This window comes from Schistocerca americana, chromosome 3 (assembly GCF_021461395.2).
Source record: "Schistocerca americana isolate TAMUIC-IGC-003095 chromosome 3, iqSchAmer2.1, whole genome shotgun sequence".
NCBI classification, from domain to species: Eukaryota; Metazoa; Arthropoda; class Insecta; order Orthoptera; family Acrididae; genus Schistocerca; species Schistocerca americana.
Window position 1 is genome coordinate 469553895 of NC_060121.1, and position 27265 is coordinate 469581159.

Below are 27265 nucleotides of genomic sequence, written 5' to 3' on the forward strand. Positions count from 1 at the left end.
AGTATGGAGAAAACAAAATAGGGGACTGTCACATTTCATTAGCTAAAATGGGTAATGGCACAGACAACCAGCAACTGACAAAATTTTACAAGTGTGTGAAGATTTCTTGGAACATATGTATCATTTAAGTGGAGTATAAAAAAACAATTAACAATAAAAACAATAGCATTCTTGATGTAACACTAGATGAGGTGTATATAGTAATTCAAGGTACAAAGAAATTAATGAAACCTTCAGATGATGATTCAATTGTAATGGTTAAAGTTTGAGGGGAAAAGAAAAGAAACAGAAAGAAAAAAAAAAAAAAATGTGCAAACTTATTTACAGAAAGTCTTCAAAGGAAGACAAGCCCCTCAACACTGGAACAAAGCTATGACACTTCTACTTAATAAGAGGGGAGACATGATAGATAGTACTTTTACTAACCTCTTCTCCAAAATGTATAAGATAATCAATAAAATTATCACCAACAACATATGGAAAAATGTTAAATTTTCATAAATAAAAGGGAAAATATGACTTTAGAAGTGGATATAATACAACACATCATTTACAAGTCATAATCAAAACTGTAGAATTGAGAAATCTATATGAATTACAATGTGGCCTGAGATTCAGTGATTGAGGGAGCTACTCATTCAATTTCCACAAAATTTGTTTAAACTATTCTTGTAAAAAGCCTAATTAAATCAATGTTAGGATGTGAAGACACATCATTGCCATAGCTTCCATTAATTTCATCATTATTTTGCAAAATTAAGAAATGAAAGAGTCATGCAAGAAGATCCCATATCACCCAATTTATTGCCATTTTATTTTAAATTCTCTAGTTTCAGTGGATATATTTAGGTTGCAATCCTCTGGCACCAAGGTAAACTGAACAGAGAGATTCTTGTTTAGCAAGGCCATTTAGTTCCCAGGATATAAATGGTACACACAACTGTTTTCACCAATGTGGTACCATATGCTGGCCAAAACTGTATGATACAAGACTGTCTCATAACTTGTTGAAATGAGATAAAATCCCTATTTTGTTTAGCTAATCAAAACACACATACATCCTAGAAGTGTGTGAATTGTACATAATCCATTTCATTCACAAAGTAAAAGTTAGCATATTGAAACACTGGAGCTGCTGCAGAACCTTTTGTGTGCAGTGCTTGTAACAGTGATTCATGTCCATAGCAACAAACAATACGCCCAACCCCTTATGTTGTGCAATAATATGTCACTTTAATGGGCTGACTATTGAAAAACTAGTTTCATTCATATTTCATAAACATTTTGTTTAAATCCTCTGTTTTCAAAGCATATGCTTAAATTCTATGGAAAATGGTACAATTTCCGTGTCTTGAACTTAGTAATTCTGTTCCAAAGTGACACCTACATTTATGCACAAAATAACTGTTTACAGTGCTATGCATTATGACTCCTATTACGTGTGCTTCTGAGTACGATGACACAAAAGACCAAAATACCAAACGTCTTTTTCCAAAACTGTTTCACCGAGAAAGATTGCTCAGTAGATCCTCCTCTAAATCATCACACAAATGTCAAAATAATAGACACTGAAGTAAGTGACCACAGCCCGGTTAGCCGTGCGGTCTGACGCACAGCTTTCCGGATTGGGATGGAGCATCTGGTACCCGGCACAAATCTGCCTGGCGGACTTGTGCCAAAGTCCGGTGAGCCGGCCAGTCTGTGGATGGTTTTTAGGCAGTTTTCCATCTGCCTCGGCAAATGCGGGCTGGTTCCCCTTATTCCACCTCAGCTACACTGTGTGTCGGTGATTGCTGCACAAACAAGTTCTCCATGCCTGCGTACACCACCATTACTCTACCAAGCAAACATAGGAGTTACACTCATCTGGTATGAAATGAGATGTTCCCTAAGGGGGAGGGGGGGGGGGGGGGAGAGTGGGGGGGGGGGGAGAGTGGGGGGGGGGGGGGGTCCACCGGGGGGGCTGAACTGCACAATAACCCTGAAAGAGCGGTTCGGTGTGGGGCCGTGGAGGGGTGAAGCGGACTGCGGTAGTCGTCATGGGGTTATGGAGCACTGCGGCTACGGCAGGGATGGAGCCTCTCCATCATTTCTAGGCCCCAGTTAATATACAATCCAATAAAAGTGACCACATTAAAACAAAGCAAATGAAATCACTAAGCAGGGGAAAGGTCACTGGGTGTGCTATGATTCTACAAAGAGTGTGCGAAAGAATTTACTCCTCTTCTAGCAGCAGTGTAGTCAGTGGGGAAACGAATATTCCTGTCTTCAAGTAGGGTCATTGAACATATGCACAAAACTATAGGCCTATATCTGATGTCCATCTGTTGTAGAATTTTGGAACATGTTTTCTGCTCATAAAGCATTACATTCCCCCACCCCATGCACCATAGACCTTGCCATTGGTGGGGAGGCTTGCGTGCCTCAGCGACACAGATAGCCGTACCGTAGGTGCAACCAAAACGGAGGGGTATCTGTTGAGAGGCCGGACAAACGTATGGTTCCTGAAGAGGGGCAGCAGCCTTTTCAGTAGTTGCAGGGGCAACAGGTTGGATGATTGACTGATCTGGCCTTGTAACATTAACCAAAACGGCCTTGCTGTGCTGGTACTGCAAACGGCTGCAAGCAAGGGGAAACTATGGCCGTAATTTTTCCCGAGGGCATGCAGCTTTACCGTATGGATAAATGATGATGGCGTCCTCTTGGGTAAAATATTCTTGAGGTAAAATAGTCCCCCATTCGGACCTCCGGGCGGGGACTACTCAGGAGGACGTCGTTATCGGGAGAAAGAAAACTGGCGTTCTATGGATCGGAGCGTGGAATGTCAGATCCCTTAATCGGGCAGGTAGATTAGAAAATTTAAAAAGGGAAATGGATAGATTAAAGTTAGATATAGTGGGAATTAGCGAAGTTCAGTGGCAGGAGGAACAAGACTTTTGGTCAGGTGAATACAGGGTTATAAATACAAAATCAAATAGGGGTAATGCAGGAGTAGGTTGAATAATGAATAAAAAAATAGGAGTGTGTGTAAGCTTCTTCCAACAGCATAGTGAACGCATTATTGTGGGCAAGATAGACACGAAGCCCGTGCCTACTACAGTAGCACAAGTTTATATGCCAACTAGCTCTGCAGATGATGAAGAAATTGATGAAATTTATGATGAGATAAAAGAAATTATTCAGTTAGTGAAGGGAGACGAAAATTTAATAGTCATGGGTGACTGGAATTCGAGAGTAGGAAAAGGGAGAGAAGGAAACATAGTGGGTGAATATGGATTGGGGGAGAGAAATGAAAGAGGAAGCCTTCTGGTAGAATTTTGCACAGAGCATAACTTAATCATAGCTAACACTTGGTTCAAGAATCATAAAAGAAGGTTGTACACATGGAAGAATCCTGGAGATACTAGAAGGTATCAGATAGATTATATAATGGTAAGACAGAGATTTAGGAACCAGGTTTTAAATCATAAGACATTTCCAGGGGCAGATGTGGACTCTGACCACAATCTATTGGTTATGAACTGTAGATTAAAACTGAAGAAACTGCAAAAAGGTGGGAATTTGAGGAGATAGGACCTGGATAAACTGAAAGAACCAGAGGTTGTAGAGAGTTTCAGGAAGAGCATAAAGGAACAATTGACAAGAATGGGGGAAAGAAATACAGTAGAAGAAGAATGGATAGCTTTGAGGGATGCAGTGGTGAAGGCAGCAGAGGATCAAGTAGGTAAAAAGAAGAGGGCTAGTAGAAAGCCTTGGATGACAGAAGAAATACTGAATTTAATTGATGAAAGGAGAAAATATAAAAATGCAGTAAATGAAGCAGGCAAAAAGGAATACAAACGTCTCAAAAATGAGATCGACAGGAAGTGCAAAGTGGCTAAGAAGGCATGGCTAGAGGACAAATGTAAGGATGTAGAGGCTTACCTCACTAAGGGTAAGATAGATACTGCCTACAGGAAAATTAAAGATACCTTTGGAGAAAAGAGAACCAATTGTATGAATATCAAGGGCTTAGATGGAAACCCAGTTCTAAGCAAAGAAGGGAAAGCAGAAAGGTGGAAGGAGTATATAGAGGGACTATACAAGGGCGATGTTCTTGAGGACAATATTATGGAAATGGAAGAGGATGTAGATGAAGATGAAATGGGAGATACTATACTGCGTGAAGAGGTTGACAGAGCACTGAAAGACCTGAGTCGAAACAAGGCCCCGGGAGTAGACAACATTCCATTAGAACTACTGACAGCCTTGGGAGAGCCAGCCCTGACAAAACTCTACCATCTGGTGAGCAAAATGTATGAGACAGGCGAAATACCTTCAGACTTCAAGAAGAATATAATAATTCCAATCCCAAAGAAAGCAAGCGTTAACAGATGTGAAAATTACCGAACTATCAGTTTAATAAGTCACGGTTGCAAAATACTAACACGAATTCTGTACAGATGAATGGAAAAACTGGTAGAAGCTGACCTCGGGGAAGATCAGTTTGGATTCCGTAGAAATATGGGAACACGTGAGGCAATACTGACCCTACGACTTATCTTAGAAGCTAGATTAAGAAAAGGCAAACCTACGTTTCTAGCATTTGTAGACTTGGAGAAAGCTTTCGACAATGTTGACTAGAATACTCTCTTTCAAATTCTAAAGATGGCAGGGGTAAAATACAGGGAGCAAAAGGCTATTTACAATTTGTACAGAAACCAGATGGCAATTGTAAGTAGTGGATTGCGGTGTGAGACTTGTTCGAAGTATTTTCACTGGGGGGAATGCAGTGGGGAACCCAATGGGCATTCTGGTGAGATCCTCTCCTGGAACTGCATGTTATGTAGCAAGAATAAGTTGATAGAGGAGCAGGAGTGTAAGATCTGTGCCCTTCAGGTGCAGTTGAAAAACGCACAGGAGGAGCTAGGTAGGATGAGGAGGGAGAAGGGGGTTGGGGAGTGGGAGCTGCCTGTTGGCAAGAGATCTGCTAGGAGAAGAAGATTTTCAGATAGTTTTACTATTGGTGTTTACAATAGATATGTGTCAGAGTCTAGTGGAGAGGAATCTCTAGTAGCTGTAGATGGAGGAAGTATGCAGCAGACCTCAGTAGTTACGGTGGCTAGAACAGTTGCAAAGTCGAAGAGGAAGAAGAAGGTTCTGCTGTTAGGTAGTTCTCATGGCAGAGGTGTAGGCCAGCAATTGCAGGAAGTGCTGGGGAGTGAGTACCAGGTCACCAGCATTGTGAAGCCTAATGCAGGATTGGCTCAGGTGACTGTTAACGTAAGGGGGTTATGTAGGGATTTTACTAAAGAGGATCAGGTAGTGATTGTGGGTGGGGCTGGTAATAGTATTGACAGGGATGTGGACTATGACATAGATGGTGACCTGGAAAAGATAGCCACTCAGACTGGCAACACGAATAAGCATTTCGTGGAACTGTTTCAGCATCACGATCGGCCTTATCTTAATACAGCCGTCAGGCGTAATAACATGAGACTTGGGGGCGCGCTGATGACAGAAAGCATGGGTCACATTTCAGTGGTGTCTGTGGAGTCTATCAGCAGGACGGGTTTCACTAGACATGGCCTGCACCTCAACAGGTACGGGAAGGGGAGGTTGGTAAAGCTTATAGGTGACAGCATAGGTGGGGTTGGTGGGATCACTCATGGGAAAATTCCAGCAGCAGTGGGTGTTAGAGCTGCACCTTTTTTAGATTGAAGTCAGCTGATAGGTATTCCTGCTTAAGGGAAGCATCTCTAACAAAGGAACCACTTTTGACAAAGCTTAGGTATCCGAGTAATGAGGGAATTAGTATATTTCATCAAAATATACAAGGTATTAGAGATAAAGTTAGTTAACTGCTTATAGATGTTGACTCAGAAATTATTGGTAACACTTCTTAAATAAGGAGATAATTCAGAGGCTTCCTTTACCAGGATACAGGTTGGCTGGCAGCTTTTTGAGGAGCTCTTTGCAGTGTGGGGGAGTAGCCATGTATGTGAAAAACGGCATCCCACTTGAGTCAATTGATGTTTCAAAGTACTGCACTGAAAAGGCGTTTGAATGTTGTGCAGGTGAGGTTAAATTTAATGGAGCTAAACTTCTAACTGTTGTTATTTATAGATCCCCAGACTTCGATTTCACAACATTTTTGCTAAAGATAGAGGAGGTTGGTTGGTTGGTTTGGGGGATTAAAGGGACCAGACTGCTATGGTCATCGGTCCCTTTTTCCAAAGACAAAGAACACCCACAGAGAATAAAAACGAGGAACAGAAGAGATCACAGACGATACAGAACAAGAGAAACTGAGACAAAGACAAGACAAAACGAACTAAAACCACACAGAGTGTGACGGTGGTTGGCCGACCATAGAAATAAAAAAGGAAAAGCCAACCACTTAGAAACACATTTAAAAAAAAAATCAGTTGAAAATCAAAGGCCAAAGGCCAGAATCAACACAAAACAATAAAATAAAACAGAAACACTCAGATTAAATGATAAAATCCCCCTGCCCGAATAAAACATAAAACTAAGTCAGCCATAGTGGAGTCGTCTGTTAAAAGGGCAGGGAGCGTATCGGGCAGCGCAAATGTCTGCCTGACCACAGCTAAAAGGGGGCAGGCCAACAGAATGTGGGCCACTGTCAAAGCCGCCCCGCAGTGACATACAGGAGGGTCCTCCCGGCGCAGTAGATAACTGTGTGTTAGCCGGGAGTGGCCAATGCGGAGCCGACAAAGGACGACGGAGTCCCTGCGGTTGGCTCGCATGGATGACCGCCACACAGTCGTCGTCTCCTTAATGGCACGGAGTTTATTGGGTGTAATCCGATCGCGCCATTCAGCGTCCCAAAGCGCAAAAACTTTTCGGCGGAGGACTGCCCGCATATCAGTCTCTGGGAGGCCAACATCCAGAGATGGCTTACTGGTGGCCTCTTTCGCCAGGCGGTCAACATGTTCGTTACCCGGGATACCGACATGACCGGGGGTCCACACAAAGACCACAGAGCGGCCGCAACAGGCAAGAGTATGCAGGGACTCATGGATAGCCATCACCAGACGAGAACGAGGAAAACACTGGTCGAGAGCTCGTAAACCGCTCAGGGAATCGCTACAGATCACGAAGGACTCACCTGAGCAGGAGCGGATATACTCCAGGGCTCGAAAGATGGCGACTAGCTCAGCAGTGTAAACGCTGCAGCCAGCCACCAAGGACCGTTGTTCGGAATGGTCCCCTAGAGTTAGCGCATACCCGACACGACCAGCAACCATCGAACCGTCGGTGTAAACAATTCCAGAGCCCTGATACGTGGCAAGGATGGAATAAAAGCGGCGGCGGAAGGCCTCTGGAGGGACCAAGTCCTTCGAGCCCTGTGCCAAGTCGAGCCGAAGGCAAGGGCGAGGAACACACCACAGGGGTGTACGCAGAGGCGCCTGGAAAGGAGGCGGAACAGGGAAAAACCCAAGCCCGCAGAGAAGCTCCTTGACGCGTACGGCGATCGGACAACCCGACCGGGGCTGACGGTCCAGCAGATGGGCGACCGACTGCGGGAACAGGACACGGTAATTTGGATGCCCGGGCAAACTAAAAACATGGGCAGCATAAGCAGCCAGTAATTGTTGGCGTCGTACCCGCAGTGGAGGTACACCTGCCTCCACTAGTACGCTGTCCACAGGGCTGGTGCGGAAAGCACCAGTGGCAAGGCGTATCCCGCTGTGGAGAATCGGGTCCAGCACCCATAACGCAGATGGGGATGCTGGGCCATAAGCCAGGCTCCCATAATCCAGACGGGACTGGATTAACGCCTGGTAGAGCCGCAACAGGGTAGAGCGGTCGGCGCCCCAGCGGGTGTGGCTCAAGCATCTCAGAGCGTTTAGATGCCGCCAACATGTCTGTTTCAGCTGCCGGATATGAGGCAGCCAAGTCAACCGGGCATCGAAAACCACCCCCAAAAACCTGTGGGTCTCCACCACAGCAAGGAGTTCGTCGGCAAGATAAAGCCGCGGCTCAGGATGGACTGTTCGGCGCCGGCAGAAATGCATAACGCGGGTCTTGGCTGCCGAAAACTGAAACCCATGCGCTACAGCCCAAGACTGCACCTTACGGATAGCACCCTGTAGCTGACGTTCAACAGCTGCAATGCCAGTAGAGCTGTAGTAAAGGCAGAAGTCGTCAGCATACAGGGAAGCGGAGACAGAATGTCCCACAGCCGCAGCAAGCCCGTTAATGGCTATTAAAAACAGACAGACACTTAAAACAGAGCCCTGTGGCACACCGTTCTCCTGGACGTGGCAGGAACTATACGAGGCCGCGACTTGCACGCAGAAGGTACGACACGACAGAAAATTGCGGATAAAAATCGGCAGAGGACCCCGAAGACCCCATCCATGAAGCGTAGAAAGAATGTGATGACGCCATGTCGTATCGTACGCCTTCCGCATGTCGAAAAAGACAGCGACCAGGTGCTGACAGCGGGCAAAAGCAGTACGGATGGCCGACTCCAGGCTCACCAGATTGTCGGTGGCGGAGCGGCCTTTACGGAACCCACCCTGAGACGGCGCCAGAAGGCCCCGAGACTCCAGTACCCAATGCAAGCGCCGGCTCACCATCCGTTCAAGCAACTTACAAAGAACGTTGGTGAGGGGCTAATGGGACGGTAGCTGTCCACCTCCAGAGGGGTCTTTCCAGGTTTCAAAACGGGGATGACAATGCCTTCCCGCCATTGCGACGTCAACTCCCCCTCGACCCAAAGACGGTTGTAAAGATCGAGAAGGCGCCGCTGGCAGTCCACTGAAAGGTGTTTCAGCATCTGACAGTGGATGCCATCTGGCCCAGGAGCGGTATCAGGGCAAGCAGCTAGGGCACTGCGAAATTCCCACTCACTGAATGGAGCATTGTAAGATTCCGGGTGGTTGGTGCGAAACGAAACGCTCCGACGTTCCAGCCGCTCTTTAATGGAGCGGAAGGCCTGGGGGTAATTCGCAGAAGCGGAACTCATAGCAAAATGCTCTGCTAAGCGATTTGCAATGACGTCGGAGTCAGTACAAACGGCTCCATTCAGTGAGAGCGCAGGGATGCTGGCAGGGGTCCGATAGCCGTAGACGCGTCGAATCTTGGCCGAGACCTGCGAGGGAGTGACATGGAGGCCAATGGTGGACACATACCGCTCCCAGCACTCCTTCTTGCCTTGGCGGATAAGGAGGCGGGCCCGCGCACGCAGCCGTTCGAAGGCGATAAGGTGGGCTAAGGAGGGATGTCGCTTGTGACGCTGGAGCGCCCGCCGGCGATCTTTAATCGCTTCAGCGATCTCAGGCGACCACCAAGGCACAGCCTTCCGCCGAGGGGACCCAGAAGAACGGGGAATGGCAGATTCGGCGGCAGTAACGATTCCGGTGGTGACCGATTGAACCACCGCATCAATGTCATCAGTAGAGAGAGGCTCAAAAGAGGCAGTGGAGGAGAACAAATCCCAGTCAGCCTTATTCATAGCCCATCTGCTAGGGCTATGAGAAGAGTGACGCTGTGGTAGTGACAAAAAGAGCGGAAAGTGGTCACTACCACACAGGTCGTCATGCACACTCCATTGGACAGACAGTAAGGGCTACAGATGGAAAGGTCAATGGCGGAGTAGGTGCCATGCGCCACACTGAAGTGTGTGAAGGCACCATCATTTAACAGCGAGAGATCGAGCTGCGACAATAAATGCTCAACGATGGCGCCTCGACCTGTGGCCACTGACCCACCCCACAGAGGGTTATGGGCGTTGAAGTCGCCCAATAGCAAGAAAGGTGGCGGCAATTGGGTGACCAGTGCAGCCAGGACACGCTGCGAGACATCACCATCCGGTGGAATGTAAAGACTGCAGACGGTAACAGCCTGTGGCGTCCACACGCGTACAGCGACAGCCTCTAAAGGCGCCTGGAGAGGGACAGACTCGCTGTGCAGAGTGTGAGGGACATATATGCAGACGCCACCAGACACCCTTTCATAAGCAGCCCGGTTCTTAAAATAACCCCGATAGCCACAGAGGGTGGGGGTTCGCATTGCTGGAAACCAAGTTTCCTGCAGAGCAATGCAGAAGAAAGGGCGAAGGCTGATAAGTTGGCAGAGCTCAGCTAGATGGTGGAAAAAACCGCCGCAGTTCCACTGGAGGATGATATTTTCCATGGCTGACAAAGGCGTGAAAGGACTGGGAAGGCAATTTATGCCGCTTGTTCACCCACTGCCACCGATTCAGTACCCGTATGAGAGGCATCCATGGCGTCTGAGGGACCAGCGAGATCAAGATCCTCAGCGGACGCTAGAATCTCGACTTCATCCTCAGACGCAGAGCGCGAAAGGTGCGGTGGGGTTGGTGCCACCGCAAGTTCTTTGGCCTTAAAGGTCTTTTTCTTGGACTTCTCTCGCTGAACCTTGGGTTTCACCGGCTGGGAAGGCTTCACCGATTCAGTCTCCGGGACAGAGGAGGATCGTGAAGCCCTACGCCCGGCCGCTGGTGAGGACTTATGCCACTGGCGGCCGTCATCCTTCCCGCTGGTGGAACCCTGGGAAGGGAGGGTCCCAAGGGAACTCTTACGGGCGAGAGTAGCCGAAGAAGTGAGACGCTTCTCTGGCTGAGAAGCGGGGACGGACGTCCCCGACGGGTGGGAGGAGGTTGCTCCTGAGGTAAGTGGTGCAGGAGCAACCGGTTGGGTAGAGCCCCCCACGGGCAAGGGGGCAGGAGGAGTCTTACTGCTTATCGAGCTGGCTGGAAGTCTCGAAACTGATGGGGCTAGCACAGGTGTTGTAGCAGCTGCATAAGAAGATGTCATTCTCACAGGATGGAGTCTGTCATATTTCCTTTTGGCCTCAGTATAGGTCAGCCGGTCCAGGGTCTTATATTCCATGATTTTGCGCTCTTTCTGAAAGACTTTGCAGTCAGGCGAGCAAGGTGAATGGTGCTCCCCGCAGTTGACGCAGATGGGAGGCGGGGCACATGGAGTATCGGGGTGAGATGGGCGTCCGCAATCTCGACAGGTGAGGCTGGAAGTGCAGCGGGAAGGCATATGGCCGAACTTCCAGCACTTGAAGCACCGCATCGGGGGAGGGATATAGGGTTTGACGTCACATCGGTAGACCATCACCTTGACCTTTTCCGGTAACGTATCACCCTCGAAGGCCAAGATGAAGGCACCAGTAGCAACCTGATTGTCCCTCGGACCCCGATGAACGCGCCGGACGAAATGAACACCTCTACGTTCTAAGTTGGCGCGCAGCTCGTCATCAGACTGCAAAAGGATGTCCCTATGGAAAATAGCACCCTGGACCATATTTAAACTCTTATGTGGTGTAATAGTAACGTTAACATCCCCCAACTTGTCACAAGCAAGTAAACTGCGTGACTGGGCGGAGGATGCCGTTTGTATCAGTACTGACCCAGAGCGCATTTTAGACAAGCCCTCCACCTCCCCAAACTTGTCCTCTAAATGCTCGACGAAGAACTGAGGCTTTGTGGAGAGAAAAGACTCCCCATCAGCTCTCGTACAAACTAAGAATCGGGGCGAATAACTGTTACCTCCATCCAGAGACTTACGCTCTTCCCACGGCGTGGCCAGGGAGGGGAACGTTTTCGGATCGTACTTCTGAGCATTAAATTGAGCCCGAGAACGCTTAGAGACTGCTGGCGGCTGGCCGCCAGTGAGAGATGATGTACCACGCTTCATTGCGGGTCATCCGCCCTGATGCCACCTACTCCGACCAAGGGCCCTCCCCACGGGCGCCACCCAGCCACAGCAAAGGCCACCTGGCAGGATGGCCGTTGCCGGGAGTCCCGATACCCCAGGAGGATAGGCATCTACTCCTTGGCATACGTGGGGAGTTAACGGCACAGGCATCAGTAGAGCGATCCCTGTGTTGTCAGGGGGCTACAACCAAGAGGGTACATGGCGGCCCCACCACAATGGACTGGCTACCGTGCTGGATCTTAGGTGCAAAAATGTCCAAGGTCGTCGTCGTAGTTAAAAGAAACACTGCTGAGGGCAGCGTGGTAATCGCACCCAGGGACGTATTCTCGCCCAAGAGATCGAAAACGAGCGGGACAACATTGCAACGACGAGCAATCCGGCTAAAGGTCTAATTGCACGACGGATACAGTGCACCATGTAAGGCGCCCTTCCCCAATTGGCTCGCTCTTCGGATAAATTTAGAAAGATGGAGGTCAAAACCGAGAGGGGACCATCACATAAGGCCGAAACATGAGAGACTCCTTTTAGTCGCCTCTTACGACAGGCAGGAATACCGCGGGCCTATTCTAACCCCCGAACCCACAGGGGGGGGATAGAGGAGGTTCTTGGTTCACTTTATAGGAAATACAAAAAGTTAGTTATATGTGGTGACTTCAATATTAATTGTATAAGTGATTGTGCAAGGAAGAGGATGCTGGTAGACCTCCTTAATTCATATAATCTTATGCAAACCGTATTCTTTCCAACGAGAGTGCAAGGGAACAGTAGAACAACCACAGACAACATTTTTGTTCATTCCTCATTACTAGAAGGGCATTCTCTTAGCAAAAATGTGAACGGCCTTTCAGATCATGATGCACAAATTTTAACCCTAAAAGATTTTTGTGCTGCAAGACGTGTTAAATATAGTCATCAGCTGTTTAGGAAAGCTGATCCAGTTGCTGTAGAGACCTTTGTAAACCTTATCAAGGAACAAGAGTGGCAAGATGTTTATAGCGCTGTTACAGTAGACGATAAATATAATGCTTTTCTCAAGACTTTTCTCGTGCTCTTTGAAAGTTGCTTTCCGTGAGAACGTTCAAAACAGGGTACTAGCACAAACAGGCAGCCTGGGTGGCTGAGTAGAGGGATAAGAGTATCTTGTAGAGCAAAGTGGCAATTATATCAAAACGTTAGAAACAGTCAAAATCTAAATGCAGCAGCCATTACAAACAGAATTGTAAGGTGCTTAAAAATGTTATTAGGAAGGCAAAAAGTATGTGGTATGCAGATAGAATAGCTAAGTCTCAGGATAAAATTAAAACCATATGGTCAGTCGTAAAGGAAGTGGCTGGTCTGCAGAGACAGGTCGAGGATATAGAATCAGTGCGTAGTGGGAATGTCCGTGTTACTGATAAGTCGCATATATGTACACTATTTAATAATCACTTTCTGAATATAGCAGGTGAACTAAATAGAAACCTAGTCCCAACAGGGAATCATAAAGCGCTCATAGAAAAAAGTGTTCCGAAACTGTTACCTGAAATGCTCCTCCATGATACTGACAAGAAGGAGGTTGAGTTAATAATTAAATCACTAAAGACCAAAAACTCTCATGGATATGATGGGGTATCTAGCAGAATACTGAAGTATTGTTCTATGTATGTTAGCCCAGTACTTAGCCATATCTGCAACTTTTCCTTTAGGAGTGGTCGGTTTCCTGACCGATTAAAGTACTCGGTAGTGAAGCCACTTTATAAAAAGGGAGACATTGATAATGTTGACAAGTTTAGACCTATTTCTATGTCATCGGTGTTTGCTAAAATTATCGAGAAGATTGTATATACAACGTTACTGGAGCATTTAAATTCACATAATTTGCTGTCAAATGTTCAGTTTGGTTTTATAAATGGTTTAACAACTGAAAATGCTATATTCTCTTTTCTCTGTGAGGTTTTGGACGGATTAAATGAAAGGTTGTGAACGCTAGGGGGTTTTCTTTGATTTAACGAAGGCTTTTGACTGTGTTGACCACAAAATGTTACTGCAGAAGTTGGACCATTATGGAGTAAGGGGAGTAGCTTACAATTGGTTCGCCTCTTACTTTAAGAACAGAAAGCAGAAGGTAATTCTCCGCAATATTGAGAGTGGTAGTGATGTTCAGTCCCAATGGGGCACTGTTAAGTGGGGCATTCCCCACAGGTCGGTGCTGGGGCCACTGCTGTTTTTTATTTATATAAATGATATGCCTACTAGTATTACAGGTGATTCAAAAATATTTCTGATTGCTGATGACACCAGCTTGGTAGTGAAGGATCTTGTGTGTAATACTGAAACAGTATCAAATAATGTAGTTCATGAAATAAGTACGTGGCTTGTGGAAAATAATTTGATGCTAAATCACAGTAAGACTCAGTTTTTACAGTTTCTAACTCACAATTCAACAAGAACCGATATTTTGATCAGACAGAATGGGCATATTATAAGCGAGACGTAACAGTTCAAGTTCCTAGGCGTTCGGATAGATAGTAAGCTGTTGTGGAAAGCCCATGTCCAGGATCTTGTTCAGAAACTAAATGCTGCTTTATTTACCATTAGAACAGTATCTGAAATAAGTGACTCTTCAACACGAAAAGTAGTCTACTTCGCATATTTTTATACGCTTATGTCATATGGTATTATTTTTTGGGGTAATTCTTCTGATTCAAAAAGGGTCTTTTTGGCTCAAAAACAGGCTGTTCGAGCTGTATGTGTTGTAAGTTCAAGAACCTCTTGTCGACCCCTATTAAATAGTCTGGGAATTATGACATTGCCCTCAGAGTATATATTTTCTTTAATGTCGTTTGTTGTTAGCAATATTAGCCTATTCCCAAGAGTTAGCAGCTTTCACTCAGTTAATACTAGGCAGAAATCAAATCTGCATGTGGAATGCACTTCCTTGACTCTTGTGCAGAAAGGAGTGCAGTATTTGCTGCATCCATTTTCAATAAGCTACCACAAGAACTCAAAAATCTTAGCAGTAGCCCAAACTCTTAAGTCTAAACTGAAGAGTTTCCTCATACTTTCAGAAACGATTTCCTGACACTTAAATCAATACTTGATGTTAACAAATTTCTCTTCTTCAGAAACGCTTTCCTTGCCATTGCCAGTCTACATTTTATATCCACTCTACTTCGATCATCATCAGTTATTTTGCTCCTCAAATATCAAAACTCCTTTACTACTTTAAGCATCTCATTTCCTAATCTAATTCCCGCAGCATCACCTGATTCAATTCGAGGACATTCCATTATACTCGTTTTACTTTTGTTGATGTTCATCTTATACCCTCCTTTCAAGACACTGTCCATTCCGTTCAGCTGCTCTTCCAAGTCCTTTGCTGTCTCTGACAGAATTACAATGTCATCGCAAACCTCAAAGTTTTTATTCCTTCCTTAAGTCAGTAGGAAGAGCATTTGGAAGGGAATATCAAGGATAGAACGCTTGCATACTCAAAGTAATGATAATGGAGTGAAACTTCTTAGCTGTGCAAATGCCACTAACTTTAGGATTAAGAGATATTCTTTCCTCAGAAGGACATTTACAAGACAACTTGGGTATCAGCAGACAGTAGAACAAAACAACCAAATAGACAATGTGCTGACGATCAAAGGAAGAAAAGCAGTATAAAGAATGTGAAAACTATAAGGGGAGCCGAGACAGGCACAGACCACAAACCAGTCAAGACAGAGATAGGACAATTGGCTATAGAAAAACCAAGGGGAGAAAATGGTATAAAAGAATGGGCTCTTGATGTGGACAAACTAAAAGATAATTAAAAGGTGTGGGAATTTGTCATCAAGCTTTTTTTTAAAAAAAGTATAGTTTCTAACAATGGAAGACATCCTCGATATTGAAGGCCAGTGGGAAATGATAAAAACAAATGTGAAAGCAGCAGCAAAAGTGTGATAAAAAAAGAGAAAAGAAGAATCCATGGTTCTTGAGAGAATGAACAAAAAGTGAAAGAAAGAAAAGAGTAGCAAAGGGGGAAAAAAACGCACATGAAGATTCCAATGAAAACAAAGAAGCATGTCGAAAGTCTACTGAAAAGAGCAGAAGATGATAAATCTGTAGAGAATGCAAGAGATTTTTACATGTTAATAAGGTTCTTCAGATAAGGAAACACACCAAAGATGTATAGGACTAAAGACAAAAGTGGTATAAATTTGGAAGTCTAAATTTTGGGGAGTTTTTAAATGTTGATGATGGAAATATAGAAACGGAAGAACGACATATGTGAGAACATAATGCCCTTAATTGCTCTGCCGACACTGAATGAGAAAGTGGATGCAATAAAAATGCCAAAAACAAAAAAGTTTCAGGGATAGATGGACCGACAGTTGAACTACTTAAGTAGGTAGGAGATACAATTGCAAATTGGAATGAATAAATAATGCCATCTGGGTGGAAAGAAGTGGTCAGAGGGCAATAAACAAAAATGCAGAAATCAGGGGCAGCTCATTACTTAGCATAGCATACAAAGTGCTCTCCAAGATTCCCCATAAAACAATGGAATCATATTTAAGAGAGATAATAGATGAGAAGCAAGCAGGTTTTATGAAGACTCAATCCCGCATGGGTAAGATATCTGTACTGACAATAGTGTTTGTTGATTTTAAGAAAGTCTATGGCAACATAAACAGAGAAAAGTTGTGGGAGAAAATGCAGAATTTTGGAATACCAAAAGAAGTTACAAATCTTATAAAAGTTACAGTGGAAGACTCAAATGGAGAGTGAAAATGTGTGGAGAGTATCCCATGGGTTTTGACATAAAAACAAGTGTTAGAGAAGGAGATGGAATATCACCGCTCTTGCTCAATGTAATAATACATGAAGCACTGGGTGCAATAAGTGAAACAGGAGAGGGAATCAGCATACAAATAAACATGAATGTATTGGCCTTTGCAGATGATGTAGCATAACCGCTGAAAATCTAGACGACCTGAAAATACTGGCAAGAAAGCCATTTCAAATAGCAAAGGAAGTTAGATTGGTTGTAACCATGTGTTTAAAGAAGCAGAAGAGTAAATACCTGGAGGCTGGAGCAAACAACAGAAAAAAAAACAAGACATAGAAGTGAGGATACAAGTGGCACCCAGAGAATCGTATTCACTCTACAAACTACTGTCATACAAAATTTTATCAAGAGGAACCAAAATGTGAACACACAAAACTATAATCAGACTAACATTACTATATAGGTCAGAAATATGGTGAACAGATAAGAATACAAAGAAAATGGTAAAGGTTTTCTAAAATAAAATCCTTTGGAAGATATTTGGACCAATTTGCAAGGGAGAAGAATGGTGGGGTCGACCAAAGCGTCCGATCCCACCTGTCTGCTTTGACCCATGACATAATGCTGTTGTGGTGTGTGACGTCACGACGGCGTAGAATGTAGTTTGTGAGAGTGGCGTATTTGTAGGCGTCGTTTTGATGCTATCGGTGGTGCTCTCTGGTGGTGTGTTAGGTGATGTTTTTGGTTTAGTTTGCGAGTGTGGCGTCATGTGTGAATTTTGGTAAATTGCTTTTTTTATGTCTTTGGTAGGTATGGATATGACTGACAGGGTCAACAGTTTTCGGTCGTCGGCTATGATGAGGGACAGTGGGTTGTCTCTAATAAAATTTCTGTAACTATTCAGACTTTTGGATGAAGTCGTGAAGTGTTCAGTATGTCGTGAAGAAATGAGGCTTACTTAAAGTTCCGGCGTCTAGGACCATGGACGGCTATATATGGAGATGTCGTAAGGATAACAGGTCAAGGGAAGTGTTCGATCCCAATGTGTGGCTGTGAGTGTTGGTATTGGTATCAGGAGATGTTTTTGAGCTATATAGGTCAAGAGAAGTGTCCGATTCCAGATGATATTGTGTTTAGTGATATTTGGGGAGTTTTGTGATGTCTGTTTTTTTCGTCGTTTTGCGTGGTTTTGTATGGGGGTGGGTGTCTAAATTTGTTTATATTTAGTTTTTCCCCACCCAAAAACCCTCTATTTCCCGCGCTTATCCAGTTAGTGTCATTAGGCTTTTTGTGGAACGTGTGTGCATTTGTTTTTCGATGTATTTTCGTCCTCATAATGTGTACGTAACGACTTTATTTGCGCCATATTGGAATTGTGGTTTATGGTCGTTTATTTATTTATTTAGCTTATGGCATATAACACATCATATAGAAAAGACATAAAAATCATTAGACACAGAAATAAAGAGTAGTCACAGTTGTAGATATAAAAGTGTTTAAAAATAGTGTATATAACAAACAAAAGTTCACAAACAAACATCCAGATTTGTGACATAGTCTATTGCGCTTTCAGTCGCGGTCAGAAACTCATTGGGGTCTCCTGCAAAACGTCTCAGAGGGCAATCTTCCACGATGTGATGAATCGTCTGCCGGTCCGCACCGCAGTCACATCTCGGGGTGGTGATTTTACCCCACCTGTGAAGGCTGTCTGCACATCTGCCGTTATTTGTCCGAATTCGATTCAGGGTCGTCCAAGTTTTCCTTGGCAAATTGAATCCTGGTGGTTGGACATTGATGCATGGCATATTCTGCAGGTTTTGGGGCACAGATTCTCTCCACCGCATTTTCCAGAGTTTGCCATAATCCGGGTTGAGAGGATGCGTATTTTTTGCCTTTTTTAAAGAGGGGTGTCTTGAGCGCAATCTGTTCATCTCCAGGGCAGGAACATCCTTATGGATTGGCAGTTTCTCGTTGTTCAGCACTTTTCCATACTCGCGTAAAAGAGCGTTCTCTCTGCGCAGGTCCGGTGGGGGAATGTTGCTCAGTATAGGTAGCCAGTGTAAAGGCGTTGGCTTTATTGTTCCTGATATCATCCTCATTGTGTAGTTTAGTTGAGCATCGATCAAGCCTGTGTGTTTACTGTTTAGCCATACCGGTGCGGCATATTCTGCTGTTGTGTAGACAAGTCCCAGAGCCGAAGATCTCAGTACAGCCGCGGAAGAGCCCCACGTGGTCCCACATAGCTTCTGTATGATATTATTTCGAGTTTTAAGTTTTGCGGCTGTATTACGTAGGTGTTCCTTGAATGTTAGGGTTCTGTCAAAGGTGACGCCTAGATATCTGGGGTAATTATTATGGTTTAGCTGCCTGTTTTCGAAATGAACGTTGAGCTTTCTTTTTGCTTGGGCATTGTCGAGGTGAAAGCATGTAACCTCCGTTTTTGTCGCGTTTGGCCGTAATCTCCACCTTCGGAAGTAATCTCCCAGCTTTGTTAGATCCGCAGTTAATGTGTTTTCCGTTGCCTCCATTGATCTGCCTCTTGCAGCTATTGCCCAGTCGTCGGCATATCCGAATTTTTGAGAAGTGGTTTCAGGTAAGTCAGATATGTAGAGGTTAAACATCAATGGCGCCAGAACGGAGCCTTGTGGTAAACCATTGTTGAGCTTCATTTGGTCACTTTTTAAGTCGCCCATTATGACTCTGAAGCTTCTATCTGTGAGCATGTTATCAATGAGGTTGGCCAGCTTATTACATGGTATGACCCGCAGCAACTTAAATATCAGGCCTTGTCGCCAAACAGTATCATAAGCGGCTGATAGGTCAATAAAGGCTACTGATGTTTTGAGTTTTTTCTGAAAGCTCGCCTCTATATGAGTTGCTAGGGAGAGGATCTGGTCGGTGCAACTGCGGTTGGGTCGAAAACCTGCCTGTTCAATCGGTACCACTTCAAGAATTTTTCCGCTTATTCTATTGTAGATGATACGTTCCAACAGCTTATAGACACAGTTCAGCAGAGCGATAGGGCGGTAGTTTTGGGGCATGTCATTAGGTTTGCCTGGCTTTAGTATCGCTATAATCTTTGCTCGTTTAAGCTGGTGTGGGATATTACCCAATTCTAAAATATCTGTTAAGAAGTTTGCGAGCCATGTTCTAGTATATTTTCCACAGTGAAGTAGAAATTCCGGGTGGATGCCATCGAAGCCGGGAGCCTTGCCACTTTTGATTTTTGACAAGGCTGCTGCAACTTCTTCCGCTGTGATAGGCTGGGAAAATTCGGAGGTAGGCGATGCCCTTTGTTTTAAGGATCTTAATTCATGTTTGGCGGTCGTGGTGTGTGTTCTGTCCCTTGGTGCTCTTGAGGTTCTAACTATGTGTGCGGCCACATTGTTAGGGGTTATCGGGTGGGTGTCTTTTATTTTACGTTTACTGCCTCCCAGGTTACGGAGTAGGGTCCATGCTTGCCTACTGGATTTAGTGAAATCTAGATTCTCCACGGTGTCCATCCATTTTTCCCGTCGAGCTGCGTCTAAGCTGTGCAACAGTTCGTCCGCGATTTCTTGGTTGTTGGTTTCGGTAAATTCCTGGTACAGGTCTTCGCATCTCTCATTCCAGCCAGGGATGTACTCTTTCCGGTAGCCTCTGGGTACATTCCTCTTAGCCGTGGCGATGACTGCTCCCACAAATCTGTCATAGTTGTCCCTAGTTGGGGGTATCCAACCTAGACACTTGTCAAGGTTTTCTGCAAAGGTGGCCCAGTCTGCCTTCTGGAAATTCCATCATGGGCGAGGAAAGGATTTTATGATTGGGATGTTAATTCCGACTTTTAAGATAACAGGGCGATGCTGGCTATGTGGGAAATCAGACAGGACTTCACGAATTACGGCTAGCGGTTGGTTGTTTTTGTTTTTAGGGTTATAATCTCGTCTCCATGCTGCTGATCGAAATGTTCCGCGGTCCTTGGCGTTGAAAATCAGGTGGGTGTTAGTCTCCTCACTCCAGCTCATCAGGGATTCACCGTTCTGGTCGTTTCGTGCGTACTTCCAGTTCTCATGGTGACTATTAAAGTCTCCTACGTAGATAGCAGGGTGGGGATATTCTTGGAGTACTTCTGGAGGCCATGGACAGCCGGGAGGCTTATAGATGTTAACTATAGTGGTCTCGCCAATTTTGACAGCAACTTCATGTATGTTGTTGTCTGTAGATATCTTACACAGGGAAGCATTTTCTATCTTATTTCGTATGTAGGTTGCCACGCCGTAATTGCGGTGATAGGTGGCTCCCAGTATCTCGAATCCAGGGATTTTTCCTCTAGAAGCCAGCTGATCTATGTTTTCCGCATGAGTCTCTTGTATCGCGACTACGTCGATTTTGTTCTGAGTGAGAACTCTCTGGAGAAATTCACATTTGCTCCTGCTTATGCCTTCAATGTTTAGGTGGCAGACTCGGAGGCACGGTCCGAGTGCTCTAGTCAATTCTTCATCGTTCATTTGGTCGGTATCATTCATGATGTGTTTACCAGGAGATCCAGCACAGGATTATCTGGATTATCTGGTTGCCTTTAGTGCTAGTTCATTTAGCGTTACCCAGGGTGCACGTGTAGTATTCTACTACGGACGCGAACGCCATATTTGCGACGTCATGGGTCAAAGCAGACAGGCGGGATCGGACGCTTCCGTATTTCCGAATGGTGAAGAAGAAAAAACAGGGAGCTCTGGGAAGCATATAATGAACTAGACATTGTTGCAGAAGCTAAGACAAAGAGAATGAGATGGGTTGTGTACATCAATACAAGAGAGGAGGGATTAAGAGAAGTCTTGGAGAAGAAACCTGAAGGTGTAAGACCTTTATCCAGATTGACAATCAGATGGAGAGATCAGGTCAAGAGGAATGTTTGATCTTAGCCGTCAGCTTTGGCCAGTGACAATGTTAATGACTGCCGTCACATCCCCTTTTCGTTCATATATTCACAGACTGGTTGTGGTGACACACTGATATTTAGCTTAGCAGAGGTATAGATTCAGTTTGGAGGTAATAGTTTGGTTGTGAGTTGGTGACGCCAACGAATGTGATAGTAAAAAAAATCCAGCTGTGGTGACATTGATATGTAGCTTTGTCCAAAGTCTAGTGTATGCTGGAAGGTGACAATTTGGTTGCGAGTTGGCAAAGCCAATGAGTGTGATATTAAAAAATCTGGTTGCGATGACAGACTGATCTGTACTTAGCCCACTCAAAATAAATTGCCAATAACATCACATTATAGTCACCATAATGTTTACAGCATTTGTCATGTTTCCTACATCAATGATCAAAGCCAATAAATCATATCAAACGTTCCTCTCTATTCAAGAGACTAGGTGACCAATGATGTTTCGATATTTGGAGGAAGCACAGAATGTTGTGGGGGAGGATCCTCGATGATGCCAAAAAAGACTGCAAATTTTGGGGCCAGAAGAGTAAGAGTAAGAATAAGTACGCATGACAACTGGGGCCCATGAACTCTATTTCTAGCCATTACATTATGGAGTAATTTCAGATTTTGCATTCAGTAGTGACCAAGTAGTTTTGAACTGGAAATGACAGAGTTAAGAAACCTATACTTTAAATTAAGAAATTGAATATATTGACAGGTACTGTATTGTATGGAAGCGGGGACCTCTAAACGACAGAGAGGCATTGTCCCCACAGCAGCCCGCAGTGGTACACAACCCCACAACAGGTTACAGCAGTCCACTCAACACACCGCCACCCACACCAAACCCAGGGTTACTGTGTGGTTTGGCTCCCTCAGTTGAAGGCCCCCCCCCCCCCCCAGGAACGTCTCACACCAGATGAGTGTAACTCCAATGTTTGCATGGTAGAGTACTTATGGTGTACACATACAAGGAGAAAGTGTTTGCACAGCAATCGCCGACATAGTGTAAACTGAGGTGGAATAAGGGGAACCAGCCCGCATTCGCCGAGGCAGATGGAAAACCACCTTAAAAACCATCCACAGACTGGCTGGTACAGCGGACCTTGACACTAATCTGCTGGGCGGATTTGTGCCAGGGCCTTCCTGCCCAGAAAGCAGTGCGTTAGACCACACGGCTTACCGGGTGGGCTCATTGATAGGTGGTTACCTAGGCTTTTGATTGCAATGAAGTAAAACTACCAATTTCGTTATTGCAGCTACAGATGAACATTTAATTGTCACTCAATTCCACTTTATTATATTAACTAAATAGTATTGTCTGATACTGCGTAAATCAAGTGATATGAAAGTAAATGCTTATGGAGGATTACTGAGCCACAAAGCATACTATCACTCAAATGTAGAACACAATCAAATAACATTCTTTCCCTTCTAAAACATGATAGTAAAAGTCTTCACACTGTTTGTTTCTTTGGGCATAATGCTAAATCTCCTTCAAGCACTACTGCAAAACACACTGAACACATAATAGCTACTGTTTGGAACAAGTATTTAACTTCAGTAATCTTTCATTTATAAAAAGAAGGGTATTCGCATTAGTTTTGATGCAATATGAGCAAACCAAATCAAAGGACTGCCAACAAAGCTAAATATGAACTAGAATAGAATACCAGAAAAGTTATGACACTGGGTAATTGCTAGAAAATGTCACCACAAGACAACTACATAACTGTATCATGTTGTTGATAAAATAAAGGAAAATACTCCCAAGCAGCAACTAACATGTAATGGAAAGTCTTCCTTGAGATGATAAGACTCAACTATCAGTAGAGGGCTGACAAATATCATACAGATGACATAAGAGGTTCTGACGAGTAATTCGCTATTCTCGTACAGTCAGTACCAGGAATATACAGTAGGCCTATCCCCTGCTACTGAGAACAATGTGTATCACCTAAAATGTTTGGTACCAGGAATCCACTCTGATCCACGATATTATGATGATCATGCGTTATGTAATTTCATACGTAGTACATGTACTTAAAATATTGCATATGTGGAGAGGAAGATTTGTAGCACATATACTGCTTGCAGTGCCATTCTCTAGTGTTGAGGTTTGACATTAGGAATGTAAGTGTTGTCACTGTGTTAAAATAAGGTGTTTCCGCAGACGGGGGGAAACGAATCAAAATGGTGAGAGTTCCTCTGTCATGATTTAGAGACAGCTTCATCTGGTAGTCATGTGAGAATAGCCTAAGTAGGTTCATATGGTATGGAATATTATAAGAAAAAGGTACACTGGCGATCTACAATGTAGTTTATTTGGCCGTTCTGTATTTGCGTGAGGTACAGTGACTCCCAGATGGACAACAACTAGCAATATGTTACCCTTTTTTTTATTGGGCAATGTGTTCTGAATTAATTAATCATACCGGACAGATCGAAAAAATTTGCGCAGCGGAGATTTTTGGCGGGTGGAGGTAGCTTAGAAAAAGTAGGTGATAGGTTTTTGTGTTATCTACCTTGTTTAACGATTTTTATTTTTTCGCTGGTCTTTAATTTCCGTTCGATCGATATTTTCGTTACACTGCAGTACTTGAGCTTTTCCCACTAGGACGATAGTGTCACTTCTATCGGCAGGTTAGTGAATTTCTTGTAGCTATATAGGTTAATCGAAGTTAATGACACAAGGCACATGTCTATGTTATTTGGTTTGACTGAAAAGTATCTATTCGTGGTTGGGGTGCGAGTACTGTGGAACTCATTTGGGCTATGCGGGGAAATGTGGGGTAACTACATGTATCCTACTTTGTAGAAATGTTATTTCGTAGATGCACCCACAGTACACCACGGTCTGAAGATTTGGATTAGACAAGGAACACCTCTCGTTCCACGTCTCTATATTGCGGAGACACTAAATTATATATGAATGTCAAAAACTACCTTTGCAGAGAATATAAAAGGTCCTCAAAAAATTTTATCACAATTGTGACAGTAATTCAATTCAGACCTACCTTTGGAGCGGGCGTATTTCTCTGGGCTAAACTACCATTGGGGTATTTATCCGGTATCCAGTGCCCTGGATAACATATCGCTTTATTTCCATGTCATCACCATCTCTCACTTATACTCACACGCAAAACAGAAACATAGCTCACAGCGTACAACAACACATCATCAATATTCTACCCCAACTGTCAAACAACAGCGTTCTGTACCCCCAAACATGTCAACATCAGAGATATAGCTTTTCAACTACGAACAACTTCGATCAATCGCAACAGTTCTTCAATAGAAATTCTCTAGATCGATTGACGTTCGACGTCAACGGAGAACAGAAGGCAACGTCAGTGGCCAATGGAAGGGTGTTCATATTGGACGAAATTTCAACAAAACATCCCTTAGCTTAGCTTAGTCCTGAATAGCGAAAGTGACTTTATGGTATACCATCCGAAATACAAAAAATCTGAATATAGTATCAGAATTAAGGAGCTAGGACAAGTAGATTTTTTAAATCCGATTCATATTGGATGTCTATGGAATGGGAGGTGACATCACCATCATGTGATGGTGTGTTCACACTAGACGGAACATCAAGCAGAATACAGAATCAAAATAACATAATTGTCAATGATAAAGTTTATTAACTGGCACCGTAAAATTTACGATCGTTATACTTGACAAAGATTTTGACAAAAAAACTTGGAAAAGCTTAGCCCAAACATCACAAAACAGAAGGCAACGTGTACAGATGTTTAAACTTATCTATTGTTTCTTTTTCTTTCTAAGTACCGAATACCGTCATTTGAGCTTACTTTGCTCCATAGGGTCAAATTTTTCTCCATTTGAAAAAAAAGTTTCTTTGGTTCATAGATGCTACACTACTTGCTGTATATCTGTGAACAATGTTTTCTACTAATGGTAGCACTTACAAGTTGGCACTCTTGCTCGCATGTTCAGTTTCGGCCCTTTTGAATTTTTCACAAGCATCTTAGTAAAGACGTTCATAAGTGTGTATAAAATTAAGCTGGAAAAATCTGTGTTTTTCATAGCTTGAAATGGTCACTGTGAAGGTCAGTCACCATTATTTTAATTACTCAGAACGTCTAGCTGCTGAAAAGTATCGTAGTTTTTCGTTTGATGGACTATTGTTTGTGTCATTGTCAATTTATTGTTGTAGGTTACGAAATTTCTTACTTTGGGGAAACATTGCACCACAACAAAAGTGGTGCAAAGTATCCCCAGGGTGCATTTCTTCCACATCTACGAACATTTCTGACTTATTTTACCTCCGTAGTGTGCTGCTGGCAGTGAACAATGTTTGTAATCTCTTTCAGACTGGTGAAAATCCCACGGAAGTATAAGAGAATGGCCGGAAATAGGCGATACTGTGATTACAGCCCAGAAACTCTGGAGAAATGCCCACAAGCCATTAGGAGGAAGGAGATAGCACAAAGGAAAGCTGAAAAACTTTTTAATATCCCAAGAAGAAACATAATTAATAAACTTAAGTCAAAGGAAGGGCGTAATTCACGTCCAGGATTCCCACAGATTTTTACTAATGAAGAAGAAGCAGAGTTTGTAAAATGTGTTTTGCAGTTGAGTAAATATGGGTTCCCTGTTACTCCAATGGAACTCCGAATGATTATGAAGTCATACCTTACCAGACAGGGACGTAAAGTTCCTACATTCAAAGACAATTGTCCAGGCTATGAATGGCTCTTGGGCTTCACCAAATGCCACCCTGAACTTTCTGTACATTTTGAAACCAACATTAAAAGGAGTTGAGCTGCAGTTGATTAGCGGGTTCTCAGAGAATATGGTGAACATTTGCAAGTTAAACTGAAAGGTGTGCCAGCTAGTAATATATGGAATTTTGAAGAAACCAACGTAACTGCCGATCCAGGGAAAAAGAAAGTACTCACAAAATGAGGTTCAAAATATTCAGAAAACGTCTGCAATTTCTCCAAGAGCAGCGTATCTCTAATGTTCGCTGGCAATGCTGAGGGAGAAGTTTTGCCTCCATTTGTTGTTTACAAATCAGCACGTCTATGGTCTACATGGACAGAAAATGGGCCCACTTTAGTCACATAGTCCTAGTGGATGGTTTGACAATAATACATTTAGCGAGTGGTTCACCAGGTTGATGCTACCAAGACTGAAAAAGCTCGAAGGAAAGAAAGTAGTGATCTGTGACATTTTGTCCTCACATTTGACAACTTATGTGCGAGAGCTCTGTGGTGAGAATAACATTTCGTTCATCTGTCTACCAGCAAACAGTACTCACATTACACAGCCTTTGGACGCTTCTTTCTTCGGGCCCATGAAAGTGGCCTGGAGACAGGTCCTTACAGAGTGGAAAAGTAGCAAGCAAGGTTTCAAAGACACTGTCTTGCAGAAACAGCATTTCCCATTTCTGTTAAAGAGATTAATGGATGTAGTTGGCAAGAGCTCAGCAAAGAACCTAATGGCAGGTTTCCAAAAGTGCAGCATTTATCCAATCAATGTTGATGAAATTCTTTGCCATCTTCCATCACGAACTTGTGACAAAGATGGGGCACAAGACTCTTTCATTGAAGCCCTTGAGACTAAGAGAACTGAATGGACTACTGGTGTTGCCAGTAACACTACACCTGGTAAAAGTGTGACAGTAATGCAGAAAAAGGTTTTGAAGAAACACAGAATAAGTCACAAAAATCAAGATAATAGTTCAGGAGAAGATTCTGATGCCATCTCTCTCAGAGTTTCTTCTGAAAATGAGGATTATCTGAGATCTCAAGTCAGATCACCATCACCTGTAGAGTTTGACGTGGATGAAACCCAGTTACTAACCAAGCCAAAGAAGAAAAGACCAGAATTTGGTGAAGTTGTGCACACTGTGAGCCAGTGTGTGAT

At 44.0% G+C, this 27265-nt stretch overlaps 1 protein-coding gene across 2 annotated transcripts in view; it reads right to left on the reverse strand.

Moving 5' to 3' along the window:
* The window catches only part of LOC124605138 (phospholipid-transporting ATPase ABCA1-like), a 423943-nt gene extending 399350 nt beyond the window's left edge, over positions 1–24593 (reverse strand). For both annotated transcript variants that reach the window (XM_047136621.1, XM_047136620.1), the window contains exon 1: positions 24385–24593. The gene's annotated coding sequence lies outside the window, so the exon portion shown is untranslated. The remainder of the gene's footprint in view (positions 1–24384) is intronic.
* Between the last annotated feature and the right edge of the window lie 2672 nt (positions 24594–27265).